Source organism: Colobus angolensis, unplaced genomic scaffold (assembly GCF_000951035.1).
Source record: "Colobus angolensis palliatus isolate OR3802 unplaced genomic scaffold, Cang.pa_1.0 Scaffold261, whole genome shotgun sequence".
Taxonomy (NCBI): Eukaryota; Metazoa; Chordata; class Mammalia; order Primates; family Cercopithecidae; genus Colobus; species Colobus angolensis.
The window spans coordinates 1,543,631-1,561,739 of NW_012115833.1; positions in this window are offsets into that span (position 1 = coordinate 1,543,631).

Genomic DNA, 18,109 nt, shown 5'->3' on the forward strand with positions numbered 1-18,109 from the left:
TGAAGTTAACCTTTTACTCCAATCTGAGCTGTGTGCTCTGCAGGCCTACTGTGAAGAATACTCGCAAGGACTACCATTCAGCATCCTCTTGGGAGTCTCTGTCCCTGTCTCTAGTGCTCGAAACTGTAGATCCTGATTCCATAGCTTCCTATTTCTTGTTTTACTATCATTTTGTAGGATATCTTTCAGTAATTTTCAGAGTGTCAAGATCTAAAATAGAAATATCTATATTTGATAATATAAATATGTTGTTTTTAAATCTGAAGTTAAATACTATAGATGGTATGGATGAAATTATTTTCCAGCCAAATCTCACCTGTTTACTTAAACAATTGTCAGAGTGTCATGTGTATGCACCTGTCTAAAAATGTATTTATTTTACAATCACACTTGTTTCATTATAGAACTAGAATAAAATTCTGCTACAGAAAACAACGGCCCTCTGAATTTTAAATTCCTTCGTTCTTTATAAGGTATACTGTAATATTATTATAAAGCTATTTAACATTTTTATTACTCAATCATTTATCCATTCACTTCTCTCTCTCTCTCTCTCTCTCTCTCTCTCTCTGTCTTCCTCCCTTCTTCCCTCTTTCTCTCCCACTCCCTCTCTGTGTTCTCTCTGGATGCTTTTAGAATATTCTGTCTTATCTCTGGCATTTCAGAATTAACAATTTTACAATACTATGTTTGATATGGAAATTGGAAAATCATGAATTTTGAAAATCATTGTTTTGAAAAACAAAGTCATTGTGGTTTTCATTAGATCCCTTTGGTCTGACTGTTCCTTAACATGGAGAAGGTTTTATTATGTTCTTGATAATGTCATCTCCTAAATTTTCTCTGTTCTCAATTTTTGTTACTCCTTCAATTTAATTATTACATTTCTTAGCTTAATATTATCATTATCTTCTCTAGTTAGTAATTCTTTTTGGTGTAAATTTTAAACCAAAGTCTGGACTCTATGACCATAAATTGTTTAATTTTTCTAACTTATTTTTAATTAGCAAAAATGTCATTTTTATTATATAAAAATTACATTATATACAGTATTATTACATCAGTAAAGCAATAGCCTCTTTATAAACCTGAATCTTTTTTTTTTTTTCTTTTTCTTACACAGTGTCTTAGATATTTTGCTGCTTTGCTTTTTTTTCCCTTTGGTTCTATTCTTTCTTTTATTTTACGATTTTTTGTTCCAAAAATTAGTGGTTCCTCTACACTTAACGTATGTCTTTAAAAACATGATAAAAAAAACTTCATGTTTTGTGGTTGAAATTGTGATTGGTGAACATCACCATCAATTCCTGAAATTAGGGTCAATTATTTAAATTTTAGAAAAATTAATCGCCATTAGCATCTGCCATTTTCTTCTGAGCTAGAATGTTTCTCATTAAGAAATTGCAATTTTGAATATTAGAGCTCATGAGGCTTCTTCCCACATTACCAGAAATGTGGCATGTGGGGGAGGTAATGCCTCACTGTTCAGTATGCGTACTTTTTCATTTAATCTCCTTATTTTTGTATATTCTCTTGCCTTCCAAGTTGCTTCAGGTTCCCAGATTCTCTCTGACCAACCTTTCCTGAGAGAGTAAACTTCCATTCTTTTACCGGGGTGAAGGTTGCTGTATTCATTTCCTGCCTTTGCTATAACAAATTACCCAACATCTATGACTTAAAAAGCAATTTATTTTGTCACAGTTCAGAATCCCAGAAGTCTGAAATCAAGGTGACTATAGAGTTCTATTCCCTACAGTGGCCCTAACAGAGAATCTGTTCCTTGCCTCTTTCAGCTGTGGTGGCTTTCATCATTCCTTGAATGTTGACTACACCACTCTAATCTCTACGATCATTTTTTCATTTTCATCACCTTTATTTTTTTTCTTTTGTCTGTGTCTTCTCCATTAAATCTCTCTCTCTCTGCCTTTCTCTTACCAGGATACTTGTCATTGGTTTTTAAGCCCACTTTGGTGATACAGAACGATCTTCTTATCTTAAGATCCTTAATTTACATTTTTAAAGATGCCATTCACAAATTTCAATGATTAGAATGTGGACTTAACTTTTCAGAGAGAGGAGTCACTATTCCATCTACCCCAAATAGATAGTTCTGTTACTATATAGTGTAGTAGTAGAAGCTACCTAGATTTCTTTTTCTTGTATAGATGTTTTTTAACCAAGCTTTCCATTTTACCAATCTTTCCAAACCTCTGCTTTTAGAGGCAACTTTTTCCTTTCATTCCTGAGCATATTCTGGATTTTAGGCCCAAAACGGTTAAACATTGTTTATAAGACTATAGGCACGACTCTCACCTTCTTTGCTATGATAATAACTTATCCTTATTTACATGCATTCCAGCTTCTAAAATTATTTGACCTCTCTCAGCTGTCATCGTATTTTCTGATCTCCCAGTCATTGTAATGAATGACTCTTACAAAATTTCATGTATGAGCATTTTGAGAAATTTTTAACAAGGAGATGGAGCGATAGGGAGTCCTGTATTCAATATAAACATTGCATTTTCTATATTTAAACAGAAGTATTACAACTTATTTTTCAAACTTATAAACATATCATACACATGCTTTTCTTGATAATACTGTCTTGGTTGTTTTTAAGTTTCAAAGATGATGCAAGAAAAATATTTCTAATTTCAGGCCACATAGGAATAATTGTATACAACTTTTTAATCTGCATTTATCTGTTAAGTACCACAAGGTGGATTTTGTTTTGCTAATTACTATGAACAGACACTAAATTCTATATAGCTTTAAAATGTCTGGAAGAGAGTATCAGTTACTGTGCCCTGAAGCTCTTTTTCATTCACTAAATACATTTGGCAAATTTGCTATCTCATGAATCAACAAGCTTGGACCTTGTAAATAAAATAATTAAAAGAAGAATTGTGCAAATCATCTGTCATAATCAGTGTTTTCTAAAGAAAAAATATATCTGAAATTATTTGTCATTTCAAATCCACCTAATGTATTTATATGGGTGTCTTAGGTTATATATACTGCCTCCTACTTCAACATGCTGATGTTTATTTGTGTTTTCAAACACTTTAATGGTTGAAAAATAATCCATCAATCCCCCATTTAACAGCTGCTCAAGCGTGGTCAATTTATTCAGCAAAATGAACAGTCTGAAGTTCTACTAAGCTAAGTAACTAAATAATACCTAAAAATTAAAAAAAAAAAAATTAATAGAACAGAAATTATAATACTTCAATCATTTATGGAATTCATAGTAAACTAGTGATCAGGATAAATGTACACTGATCCCTGCTCTTATGTGATACTGGCCAAGTAAATGTATCTTTTGGATTTCAGTCAGTTTATTTCTAAAAGAAAGGCAGTTTTCACCATTTTATTCTAGAGTATAGCATATAGTACGTATTCAAATTTTCTGAGAAAAGGCATTTCTGGTTGAGAAGATTGAATTATGAATGAATGAAAGAGTAAAAAATGCTTTTTAAAGGTTTACTGAAAAACTGAAAGTAATGAGAAAAAAATTTGCTATTATTTTGAACTTGAAATACTGCTAAATATAAGCGTATAAAATCCATCTATCCCTGCAAACAAGGAAATGGTGTGTGGAAAATACTTCTTTCTTCTGTATCTATTGATTTGTTTACTTACGAACTACAACAAACCACCAGAAAATGACTGGGGAAAGAATTGAGGACTCAACCTTACACTTGTTCCTAAAACCTAATAGTCTATTTATCATGTCTTCTCTATAATTACTCTGTTTTATGTTCTTAGAGTTATGATACACTGGGTAAATGACATACTACTTAGCATGATATACTTAAGGAAATTAACTTAGAAATTAGGTTTTAACTTATGAATTTACAGTTCTCTGCTGTGAATCAAACTGCAGCTTGTGCTACAGGAAAATAATCTACTTTGTTTGTGACTTCCTTTACATACAAATACACAGTTGCACATTAAAAATGATAATATTATATACTGTTTGACAAACACCTCTAACTAAGTATAGTTTTACTTGGTGATGTGTTTATTTGTATCTTTAGAAAAAGGAAAATATAATTTTCCTCTTATTAGTCCATACAATTTTAGGATGAATCAAGAAAAGACTTGTAAATTAACTGATGGTATAACATTTAAATAATAAAAAAGATAAACAGTTGTAATAAATGGGCAGTAAACATGTAAAATCTAGTAATTAAATAAGACAACATATTAACATATTCAATGACAAAGTGGCATACAAAAATGTATGCCCAATATGCAAAACCTCAGAAATGTTACACACATTGATTATTTTTAGAGTATATAATTAAAATGACTTATTTTTAAAAGTAATAGTTAACCCTAAATAAAATTTACATATCATAATTAAAATAATGAGGTTCAGACAATAAAATTTCAAATAATACAAGTGAAAAATGGAATTTTATTTTTGAGTGCTGACAGATATCTATGGTACTTTATTTACTTTTAGGTGATTTGTGAAAATTGCTGCGACCATTTGTTTTCCCAGAATTTTCTTATTCATTCATGTAAACCTTCACATGAGACAACATCCATTGGATGCCTGTGTTATGAAGTATCTTCCACACATTACCTGCATTTCATTTAGTTTTAAAATAAGCCACTTCAAGATAGTAACTACTAATATTTCCAATTGGTAGCAATATGACTCTGCACCCAATATTACCATAACTGACAAAACTATGACTTGATCCCAAGTATGTCTGAATTCAAAGCAGTTTCATTAACCTTTATGAGTTTACATTAGAGCATAATTAGTAACATCATTGTGATAATACACATTTTTATGGGAGCAAAAAAGCAAGACAAAGGAAATAACTGCTTAGCAGGTTGGACAAACATTACACAGAAAGAGTGATATCTGTTTTAAGACCTCAAATACAGGGAGAATTTTATCAAAGAGAAAAGGAAAAGAGGACCACAAAAAGAAAACGATGTGAAAATTGCAAAAACATACAATTGTATTCTTTTTTTTTCAATTAGACAAGTATTAAGTACCTACTATTTTCTGGGTATTACAAGAAATTCCAGTAATATTAACAATGCCAAAACCCCAGCCTCTATCCATTTAGCTTTGGCCTCTTTAAAATGCACCACATATGCTTATTAACAAGGGATTCACAACATTACTCACGCCTGCCCCAGTTTCTGCCCAATATAGGAAAGATACTTGAAAAAAAAATAATCACATTCCACTGGAAAATACATAGACAATTATAAATGTTAAGAAAAGAAATATCAATAAGTAAAGCATGCATAGGTACTGAGAAGAAGAGCTTAACTCTGCTCAAGAGATCATAGCTAACTTCAAAGAAAACACCAGATAGATGTGGGGAAATTAGTATGTTTCTGCGTGGCTAGAACAGAGTGTTGCGGGTGGGAGTCGACAAAGACTGGAAAAGGATACACAAGGTCAGATTGCAAAGGGCCTTTTCAGATATCAGGGAAATTTTACAATTAAAATAAATTTTGATCTTAGAGGCAAAACAGAAATTCATCAGGTATATAGGAAGTAGAGGACCCACAGAAATTTCATGAAGAAATATATATAATTAGTGATTACTTTAATGTAGAATAATGTAAGAGTTTAAGAGCTGATAAGTTAAGTGTATCTATGCTCGATAAATATAGATCAAGGTATTTAAACATATAGGAGACAGAAAGGCTAATGATAAAATATTGGCGTATACACAGGAATAGGGTTCTTATGTGATAAATCTCTCCAGATTCTCACATGTATATGACTATATGCACATTCATAATATTACATTCACAAATTCATGAATTAATAATAATTTAATAATATTTAATGATATTCATAAACTCAAATATTTATATATTTATAACTTTTAAAATTATATGTACATATATCTTTTTATTGCTATACATGATGGTGAAAGAGTACTAATTTGCATATGGGATTCTATAACAAGTTTTGTCATGGTAACAGTAGGTGAGGCCACTAGTTCTGAATGGAAAGTGTAAAGAAATGGCCATATCTTCTTTTACATGCCTACTTTGACCCCTTTAAGGGCGTGTCTTCTGATGTAGCTGACCAAAGTTGGCTTTGGGTGTTGGTTTATAGAAGTGATAGGCTCTCTAAAGGACTTCAGGCTGGGTCACATTGTTCTGCACATCTTACCAAAATTCCACATTGAAATTTAGGGCACTTCTAAACCACTAATCTTTTTTTTTTTGTTCTTTGCCTGTCTTCTTTTTAATAAACCCCATAGTTGAATAGTTAGGCTCCAAAGCTGAATTTGTGAGGAAAACACATTAGGTAATAAATGTATGTACCAGGATTATAACTTGATTGATAATATGAACTATGATAAAAGAAAAATTTATTCCAAAGTTTACTTAAAGTTATTCAATATCAGAATATAGAAAATATAAAAATAAAACATTTTATCTTCTTCATAGAAATGCTAAATTAGTTATTCACTGATCCATTTTTTTCCAAATAATTTTCATTTGGTTGTGGAAAAATTTTTCACGTAAAATATTTCAGAGAAGATAAATATCACTGGTTGTAGTCCCCTATTCTATAATTCTTACCCAAATGAATTTTATACCACACTGTAGAGGATTTTTTTTTTCTGTCAATTAACTGCTAAAGGGTATCCCTGTCAAGGAGTTATTTGATTGATATTTAAGTTGCCATCACTCTCAAGATGTGTGTGTGTGTGTAGATATATATTCAAATATGTGCATTTTGAGTTAGTATAATCCAGGCCCTACTCCAAAAGTAAATACAGTAATTGAAAGGTATTCCCATTTCCCTTAAACTAAGTGGAAATATAGCATGCTATATTATCAAAACAAAATTTGTCATCTAACTATAGTCCCTACTTAGGAATAAACATGTATTCTAAATTTGATTTTGTGTTTTGCCATAGAACAATCTAAAATTTCTTAACAACTATTTGTTAGTCACCTTTTAAAATTGTTTTATAAAAATCTAATATAGAATTTAGAAAATGACTAACATATCATCAACCATGAACTTTCACAGTACTGGAGACATCACTTACTCTCCACATCAAATAATATATTAAAAAATGCAAAACTCTACATAAATAGGCGAATAGATCATTATAATTTGGTTCCTTATTTATCTTAATGAACATCTCTTAAACTCAGCAATAGAGAAAATATGTCTTCCATGAAAATTATATAAAAATTTTATGCCAAAATAAACTCAGCAATAAAAACTGATATGTGAATTTCAAAAATTGCCAACAAGCTTCACAGTTTTCTGGTGGGTTTCCCAGTTGTTTGCAGTATTTCCTCTCCAATCCTATGAAATTTATTCTGTACTATACATCACCATTGTAAATTAAATTTCTTATTCCTAATTATTAACTATGCTTGAATGATCGCACTAATATTGTGTTTGGCAGTCATCAGTGTCACTCATCTTCAACAAAGCTGTGTGTTTTATTCTGTTTGCTACTGCCGTATGTTGCTACAACATGTTTTATTAGATGGTTGACACACCCAGAAACGGCATGTAGTCTCTCTTCATCTGTCTAGAGCTAGTTTCTCATAATCGTAATGCAATTTATTAAAAAATAAAGATAATTTTCAACCTATTTGTAATCCCAGTAATTCATTAATTTTATAAACTATGATAATTATCTCTTTTGAATTTAATGAAATTTGAAGATGGAGTGAAATATCATATGTGTGGACAATGATACTTTCTTTACTGAAGCATCTAGTATTTTCTTTATGTCCCTTATATTTAGTATTTCTGAATTGATGATTTAGATTTAACAGTTCCTCCTGGTGCCAAAAAGATGCAATGATTGTGATTTTAATTAAATAATTCAAACTGTATTCAGATCACAACATTTTTAACTAGTTTTACTGGTTATGGAAACTTAGAAATGTAAGAGCAAGGAAAAACAAATCCCTCTATAATCAAAATGCAGCAATTTATCATATATAAGAATTTTTACCAAAGTTTACAGAGCATAAGCATAGAAAAACTGCTACTATCCCCAAATTTCTATCTGAAAAGCTCATTAGCAATGGGGGGAAATTCTGACTACTACTGATGTTTTCTAATAGGAAGAACCAGAAGTAACATCTATTCCTTACTATTCACTACTGACAATATCTAAGTGAACATGGAAAATTTGTAAATTTGGGAATGGAAGATGGAGCAGCATGCATAGACCAATTTGTTCTTTTGTCTTCTTGAAAGCAACAGTGGCTGCAAAGAGCAAGGATTTTCCTTGCTCTTTCGATAGCATAGAGGTCATATATCCAACGATGCCTATGACCAAGTGGCTGGGCAGCCATACTCAGATACTTGGATGCAGGCCCATTTAGCCACAAAAACAAGCTACACCTCACCAAATCCTACCCTAAAAGTAATCCCTCTATTTGCCTATAGGACTCTATATTGTTCTATTTTATTAAGTACATGGAGCAAACAATTCTCACTCTTTCTCATTTTATATTTTAAAATCTCTACTAACTTATTCTCATGAGCAATCAAATATGCTCTTATCATCAATAATCTGTTCAATGGAATAAGTTACCCTAGGGATAACAGCGCAATTCTATTCTAGAGTCCATATCGACAATAGAGTTTACGACATCGATGTTGGATCAGGACATCCTAATGGTGCAGCAGCTATCAAGGGTTCGTTTGTTCAACGATTAAAGCCCTATGTGATCTGAGTGACACACACATGTCACGCATGTAGAAAATTCCTTTTTACTCACTTTTACTCCCATCTCCAGCCTTATCTTTGTACTCCCTTTTATGGTGAAAGTGGTTATCTGACATATCTAATTCTCTTCACCTCATTTATTAAATCAATTTAAATCATGCTTACTCAGAATACCACTCCAACAGTACGCCCAGATCACCTGAAATAACCATATTGATAAGTTATGTTGACAGTTCTCAGCCTTCATATCTCTTTACCTCAGTGTTCTGCTGAAAGCATTTCTGTGTGCTAGGGTAGAGAGAGCATAGCAATTGTGAGACATAGAACTCAGTGCTGTTCTATTAGAGCACAAAGGGAAGCCAGACCACACTCAGCTGATGCCCATACACAGAGGGAACATTTAAACCAGCACTAGCCAGAGGAAAATTGCCAAACCCAGCAGAAACTGAGTTCCTGTAAACCTCTTCAACACCTTGGGCTAAAGTGCTAAAGGGCATACTTCAATCTGAAAGAAAAGAATGTTAATGAGAAATATGTAATAACCTCATGATACACAATTCACTGGTAATAGTAACTACACAGAAAATCACAGAATATTATAACACTGTGACTGTGATGTGTAAACTATTCTTATGGTAAGAGGAAAGACTAAATGATAAACCAATCAAAATAATAAGTACAGCAACTTTTCAAGACATAGACAGCACAATAAGATTAAAAAAACACGAAATTTCAAAAAGCAGGAGGACAATGTCAAAGTTTATAATTTCATTAGTATTTTTTGTTGTTCTTCTTCTTTTGTTTGTTATGCAAATAATGTTAAGCTACCATATGATTCAGAAATCCTCCTGCTGGATATATACCCAAATGAAAGGAAATTAGTACATTGAAGAATTAGCTGTGCTCCCACATTTGTTGCAGTACTGTACTCAATAGCCAAGATTTGAAAGCAACCTAAGTGTCCATCAACAGATGAATGAATCAAGAAAATGGGGCACATTTACACAATAGAGGCGCTATTCAGCCATTAAACAGAATGAGATCCTGTCATTTAGAACAACATGGATGGAACCAGACAATCTTATGTTATATGAAATGTGCCAGGTACACAAATGTAAACATTACATGCTGTCACTTTTTTGTGGGATCTAAAAATCTAAGCAATTGAACTCATGGGCGTAGAGAGTAGAAGGATGGTTACAAGAGGCTAGGAAGAGTAGTGGGGCAGTGGGGAGGATGTGTAGATGGTTAATACATACAAAAAATAGAAAGAATGAGTAAGACTGATTAATTGATAGCACAACAGTGGGACTAGAGTCAATAATAATTAATTGTACATTTTAAAAACAACTAAGCGTATAATTATATTGTTTGTAATGCAAAGGATAAATTCTTGAGGGGATGGATACCCCATTCTCCAATGATGTGACTGTTATGAATTGTCTGCCTATATTAAAACATCTCATGTACCCAATAAATACATACGTCCACAATGTACACAAAAAAATTGAAAAGAAAAAAATTAAGAATATGCCACATCATTTTGCTATAAATTTTATAATATTTTTCATCTAATTATCTTGCATGCTTTTAATATAGAATTATTTAAAATATTAACAAATAAAACTGGTAAAATATAGAAATGATCATTATATATGCAACCAAAAATGGACACATAGAAGAATCGTAATATTTCTGTATGCCTGAGCTACTGAAAGGAGACTGTTCCATCTATCAGTCTTACATAATGCTCCATTCTCTGGCCTCTCTGCATGAAAATGACATATACCATCACTTCATTTCTGGAATATGTGTAATATCTCTCAATGTTTTGTAATTCTCTCTATAGAGATCTTGGACATCTTTTTAAAGTTATATCCCTAGTTATGATACTTTTTGGTACCACTTATAATTTATTCATGATTTAAATTTTATTTTCTCATTTTCCTTGTTGGCCATGTAAAAATACAAATAATTCTTGGAATATTGATCCTTTACTCACTGATTTTGCTAATTTACTCATTCTTTGAATCTTCTGGATTTTTCTACCTATACAATGATGTGATCTGCCAAAAATACACACTATATATATATATATATATATATTGCATGTAAACACTTGCATAAGTAAATAGCATTTCTGATTTTTCAATCCTTGGATGTTTTGTTTTTATTTCTTTGAAATAGATTTTTGTTGATAGATGTATTTTATCTAAAGAATACCTTTATATTATATATAACTTCTAAGGGACTTTTCTGGATATCATGTCTAAGATCACTATTAGTAGGTTGTGAAGGTAAGATCTAAAAATCTAAGCAATTGAACTCATGGGCATAGAGAGTAGAAGGATGGTTACAAGAGGCTAGGAAGAGTAGTGGGGGACTCTTGAGCCTTATTTTCAGCCTTATTAAGCTATTTTAGCTTTTATTAAGAAGATACATTTTAACAGATTTCCTAATAAAATATCATCACATCATTTCTCTTATTAACAAAAGTCATAACTAAAATTGTCTATAGGGTGACACAGACACATATTTAAACAATAATTCATGTGTCTGTGTATGTATAGTTTTCAATACTTTATTTGTGATGTGCATACATATTAATAATTCAGATCAAATCATTAAGGTAAGATTTTAAAACTCTTTTGAATAAATTAGATAGTATTTTACTCATTTATATATTTATCTTGCTCTGTCACCCAGGAAGGAGTGCAATGGCATAATCTTGGCTCACTGCAACCTCTGCCTCCCTGGTTCAAGCAATTCTCCCTTCTCAGCCTCCCGAGTAGCTGGGATTAAAGGAGCCCGCCACCACACCAGACTAATTTTTGTAATTTTATAGACATGGGGTTTTGCCATGCTGGCCAGGCTGGTCTTGAACTTTTGACTTCAAGTAATCCACCCACCTCAGCTTCCCAAAGTTCTAGGATTGCAGGTGTGAGCCACTGTGCTCAGCCTAGATATTATTTTAGAGTAATTGAAAAGACTACCTAAATTGTCTACAGTGGTATAAATTTGAATTGTCTCTTCCTTTAAAATTCGGTAACTGTTGATTGTAAAATGTTTTTGTCATGATCTTTATGTGTCTAAGTATAAAATTTTAGAGTCACTTTCAGATTTTCTTTCTTTTTTTGAGCTAGCTCTTATAATTTGAATTTTTTTTAGAAAAGAAATTATGTTCTAGTAATCCAAGGTTATAGGTGGTTATTTCTAAAAATAATAACAAAATTGTTTCTAAAAGTAAAACCATATATAATCTATTTTCTTTTAAAATCACTGCTGGTTTTGTATTAATGCCCACTTTATCATTTTTGCTTCTTCTATTTCCTCTCTTTATCAATGATTTGAAGGTTGCATCTTCATGAAAAATATTTTGGTGTTTTTTGTTTTTTTCTTTTATAATTCTCTTTAAATTTTTTCCTCATACCTTTGGTCTGATCTAACTAAATTTTTCTTCTGTTTTCTTTGATTCCATTCTTACTTTTCTTTCTTAAGATTTTGTTTTATAAGAAATTGATGCCATATTTTCATAAATTATCTCTTTATTTTCAACTAATATGTTTAATAGTTTGCTTTTAATCTTTAAATATATAATTATATAAAGTCTATAGCATCTTCATTACAATTTCCTGTCTTTTGATTTACTATTTAGAATATTTTTAAGTTGTTGTGATTTAGATTTTTTTTTGGTAGCAGCATTTTGGTTTAGTTTTTATTTCAATTATAATTTGTCCCAAGATTGTATTCTGTGTGATACGGATTATTTGGAATTTATTGAAACCTACTTCATGTCCTAAACTGTGATCAATTTCCAGATTTATTCCCAGTGTCATTGAGAACACTGTAATCACAAAAATCAAGAGTATTAATTATGCTGCTTAAATCCTCCAAAATGTTACTGATTCTCTTATTGTTTATATGATAATTAATAAAAGAGATCTATGTGAATGGTTTTCAATTATAAAGCATTGTTTAATTCTTTTTTGCTAGGCTGGCATTTTGATTTATATATTTGAAGTTATGGATACTATAGTTTGGTTGGTGATAAATGGCTGGAATTTGACAATAGATTTCTTCTCTTTTCCATTTCTCATGATCTGTTTTATATTTTATTCTATGCAGAATTTATTTTTTCCTCAGATTTGTGTTCTGGTTGACTAGTCTGAATTTTGTATAGAATGAATTTTAATCTATTGAATAAATAATTGTTTTTAATTTAATAGTTATATATATTTTTTGTTTTCTAAACATTATTTGTATATACATATTTTAATACTTTTATTTCATTCAATCCATTTTCTTAGATTTTCTGGCACCCAATATTGCCATTTATTAGTTCTTCTATACCTTTTTTATGATGATGAAGACCTTTTTCCTTCCCTCTTATCTTTCTTTACTATTCAGTAATTTGTTTCTATTCTATTCTTTTTATTTTTACTGTTTATATTGACGATTTACTTACAATTTGAATTATGAGGACATATGTGAAGAATTTTACATTTTGGAGTCTAAAGAGGCCAAAGTCAGAGTTTGTAATTTGTATTAATTTGTTCCTGGCTTTTGGGGTATTTTCAACCCAGTAATGTTTTATGTTTATTTTTAGCATAAAGTTTATAGATCATACAGCTTATACAAATTCTACCCCCAGAACAGATGAGGCAAGACTTGTCCTCATAAATCTTTGGGATATGTTGAGATATTTTTTCCTTGCCACCCTGTGATATAGTTCTTGTTCTTAAATTTTGTATCAATCCAGTTTTGAGACCTTGCCTAGAATCCAGTCAGTCAGTTCCTCTTCTTAGCAACTGATTAACTCTACATCCTAACCACTTCCTTTATCAAACTCTCACATTCCAGGGCAGTAGCCGTTCACTCTAATTGCTCCAAGGTTAGGTACCAGACAATTAGAAACAGTCCCTATGCCCAGGAGTTTGTGAAATTATCCAATTAGCCAACTCATAGGGAGCCTCTGAGACACCCAGCTAACCCCAACCTGCTTGCCATTAATGTCTGGAATTTGATATTAGATTTCTTCCCCTTAAACCCATTTGCCACACATTTATTTCCCCTAACATTTCCAGATCATTGTTATCCTGTCCCATTTACAACTATATTGGTAGCCTTGCCTGGGGTCTTTTCTCATTTGAAGTTGTAAGTAATAAAAAATTCTGCCTTTTATCTATCCAAGTGTCAATGCATTGGATCTCACCATGAAGGAGCTTATCAATCCTATGAAACAACTGACACTTTAAACAGGGTGGTGTAGCCATGACCATTGATTCTTATGTAGGTTCTTGGGAGGCAGGGGGTGCACTTAGGTTACTAATTGGTTCCAAAACACCTCAAGAACGGCTTGAGACAGAACTGCTTTCTTTAGCCTTGTAGCTTTCTGTTGTGTCTGTAGGTGGTGGCCAAGTCTCTTTATACTCTTCCCCGCCTCCCAGGATTAGGGGATAGATACTAGAGCTGTATTTTCCTGTGTCAGAGCATTCAGGTGTGTTTGTTGTCACTGTTTGTGTTTGGCAGAGGCCTATTCTAGCTGTCCTTCACTTTTTGGTGATGATATTAAAAAAACAAACAAACAAACAAAAACTATTATTTGGGGCAAAGCTTTAGTTTGTTCCTGTGTTTCAGGCTCTTTTTGCAGAAAGGTGGTGGTTGGACTTCTCCACCGTCGATAAATATCTCATGGTCCATGTTGTCCAATGGGCATAGGACTTACTTATCTTCTTTGCTGCTGTATACCTCACTGCTATGGCCAGCCAACTTCATACTTTCCAGACCCTCATGATTACACATGAGTTACACTGTTGGAGACCAGTAGCCCAGTGTTTAATCTGAATAGAGTTTTGGAGCAAGAAAAGGGATATCCCATTCTTGCACCCTTCTTCTCCTTTGGCATATTACACTTGCAGGAGGGAGGGTCCTCACTTGTCCTCAGTCCCTTCACACATGCCATAGTCCTGAAGGATATTAGTCTTCTCCTAGACCCCTTGGCTACCTAAGGAGTCCCTTAGAATCAACTGAGTAAACAGCAATGGGAGTTCATAGTTTATGGGAATGGCATTGCCTTCGTCACAAATGATGCAGCTCTGTGGAATGTAACTGTTTTCCATTTCTAAACTAGGATGTCCCTGATACAGGACAAGATCCAAGAATCAGCACAATTGTCCAAATATCAGACTGTCATTTTAGCACTAGATGCTCTGGTCAGCAGTGCTCCACCTGCACATTTTTACAAACTATGGATCACTGTCCAAGAATTGCCCTCTTCAGGATAAAGTCCCTGGGAATCTCTTGCCTCGCAGATATTCAATATATCAAGATGACACATGTCTAAATATACTAGGTCCATAATATTAAGGCCTCAACAGGGTACTCTATTTCTTTCAGAGTTCCAGTCGCTATGATAGTAACCAAGGAACTTATTTCACTTCTCAGAATATAGAGTATACAATGCTAGGCTCCTGGAAAAGACATTCATTGAAACTCTCATACTGCCAATAGATACTGGATTAGTTGAGAGACATAGTGATTTTCTCAAACAACTCCTTTATAAATTCCTGTCTACCAAATGGACCCCTAAATTGGTGTCTGTCTTGTTCCAGGCTTTAATTTCTCTAAATCCAAGGCACTTTTGGCTAACTTACACATTACACAAACAGTAAAAAAAGAAATATTTCCACAAACCTTTAACCACATGCTGTCCTGCATATGGTTCCATACACTTTCCATCTGAAACAGAACCCATCTGAGCCTAAAATTCCATCACCCCCACACCCTCCTCAACATTCTAGTTATAAGAAATAGATAATTACTCCAACTCTCCTTATAATTTTCTCCAAAGAATTAAAATTAGTGCTTCAGTGTTGTTCTCACAACAATGTGAACTATCAAGAAGAGAAATAAGAAATCCCACTTAGTAAATAAAATCACATTTGTAAATAATAATGAAATCAACACCGTATCTCATAATGATGAAAGTGGATAACTTTGGTTTAATACATGCCTAAGAAAATCAATATCAGACAACAACAGCTTATCAGTGCAGATACACACAATTCTGTTGATGATTAGTCTTATCAATATTGGTCTGGTGCTTGTCTTTGTTAGCAATATGAACGCTCAAGTGCTCCAAGTAAGCCTCTGTTTCAACCAATCACAGCAAATACTAAGGCCCACATGCCCTAAAATTTGGCTAATATAAACCCTGCAATCTGAAGACCTAAACATTCTTATGTGTCATCAACAAAGGGACAACCAAGAGCCCCAAGTAATTGGCTAATTGAAGAGTCTCCCTACAGGCTAATATTGGAGCTCCAACCTCCACCACAAATATCTTAATACCTTAAGTGGAAGACATCCTAACACCGTATTAACCACATGTGCTAAAATAAAGCCACGTGATTTTAAAACTGATGAATAAGATTCTAATAATGTTAATAACTATCTGTGCCATTATGCTCTAAGCTTTGCCGCTGTTCTGTTTTATCACATATATCACCACTTTAACGTATCCACTTATGTTTACAGATATAAAATCAATTACCAATATCATATTAGATATTAGAAGACAGGATTTTGAACTCAGATATATTTGGATCAGAAGTTCATCTACCTTTCACCACAGGGGTGCCTCTGATCAGTTTATACTGTCTTATGCCACATAATAGAACCAATATTTACAAGGATGTTTATCAAACTAAGTAGAATAAAGTAATAAACATAAATTGGTTTTCTAAATTTAGAAAATTCAATTACGTAACTGATAATGTATTCAAAGCATTCATAAGCTAATTAAAACATACAATTATTGAATGTTTACAGAGTTTGGCTTGATAAGTCTTAAATTAAATATATATTTAAATAAGGCTTGATATATGAAAAATTGTAAGTAATTAAATATATGGAAGAGAGATGGAAATATTAGAAATAAAACAAAATTTCTAAGAATGTTTGTGAAATTATATTAAAGGATAAAAGTAAAACAGAAGGAATTCTTTGTGTAAATAATGTCAAGTGTTAGGTCAAATTCAAGGACCCTTGCAAATCATGTAGCAGAGGGTAATCAGAATTCAAAATAAACAACTGAGAGATCACTGAGCTTAAAAATATGAGAATGAATGACATCACTACTGTTGAATAATTGAGATAAAGAGAAGACTGATTTTCTAAAATTGGGAAACCTTCATTTTTGAGGGTATTAGAAAAAAGAGATCCAGAAAGCAAAGGAAGAGTGAGGGAAAAAACAAAATTAAAATTATTTGAAAAAAATCAAAAGTTCTATAGAAATTTGTAGTATAATATTCATCAAATTTATCCATGATGAGTTTACACAAATAAAATGGTGAGAATTATCAACACCATTTGAATTAAGATTTCTTAGAAATCCTCAGATTTTAAAATACATCAGTGTAGTTATTAGTAAGAAGCCGAGAATATTTTTGTGCAAATCATACCTATCTTCACTTCAGTTCAAGCAATTTAGCATTTTATCCCAACCAACATGCAACTATGAAGAATGCAATAGGCATTACATTATTGAAGTAGCAAAAAGATTTTTTTTAAATTTTTTTTGCATATTGCCTATGTAATCCTCTTGCTGCAAATAAACTCCTGACATCCTTTTCTATCCTCTCTTATTTCAGGCAACAGCTCTAGGTCACCCTTGGTCCTGATCCTGTCTGATTACTAAGCAGTGTTCAGCACTTGCTGTCAGATGTTGTCGCTATTTTCCCAGTGGGTGCATCCTGTGACCCTGACAAAGATGCATCATACCACTGATCCTTTTGATTGCTGTACTGATTTCTATGATTGTTGCCATCTGCTATACATATAAACAACATCAACAACGCAAACAGAAAGCTACATTTAAAAAAAACTCAACCAATGAAATCACTCCAAATGGAAGTACCCCAAATTATATATCAAAGACTCACAGACTAGAAATGAACTAAATATTCTAAACATTTAAGAGTTTATTTAAAAGTACACTATAAGTATATGAAGCTTTTGTTAGTGTGACAATATACATTACTGTAATTATCTTTAAAGTGTATAAGACAGATATTTAGCTTTACCTTTACATAAGACACAAAACCAACTCAAAATAAATTGAAGTTCTAAAGAAAAACATTGTCAGGAAAAAATTTAATGAAATATACTCTGAGGTTACTTCCATACTGCATTAGGCAAAACAGAAACTGGGCATGGTGGCTCACACCTGTAATCCCAGCACTATGGGGGGCTGAGGTGGGTGAATCACTTGAAGTCACGAGTTCAAGGCCAGCCTAGTCAATATAGTGAAATCCTGTCTTTACCAAAAATAAAAAAATAAATAGCTTAGGTGTGTTGGTATGCACCTGTAATCCCAGCTACTCAGGAGGCTGAGACATGAG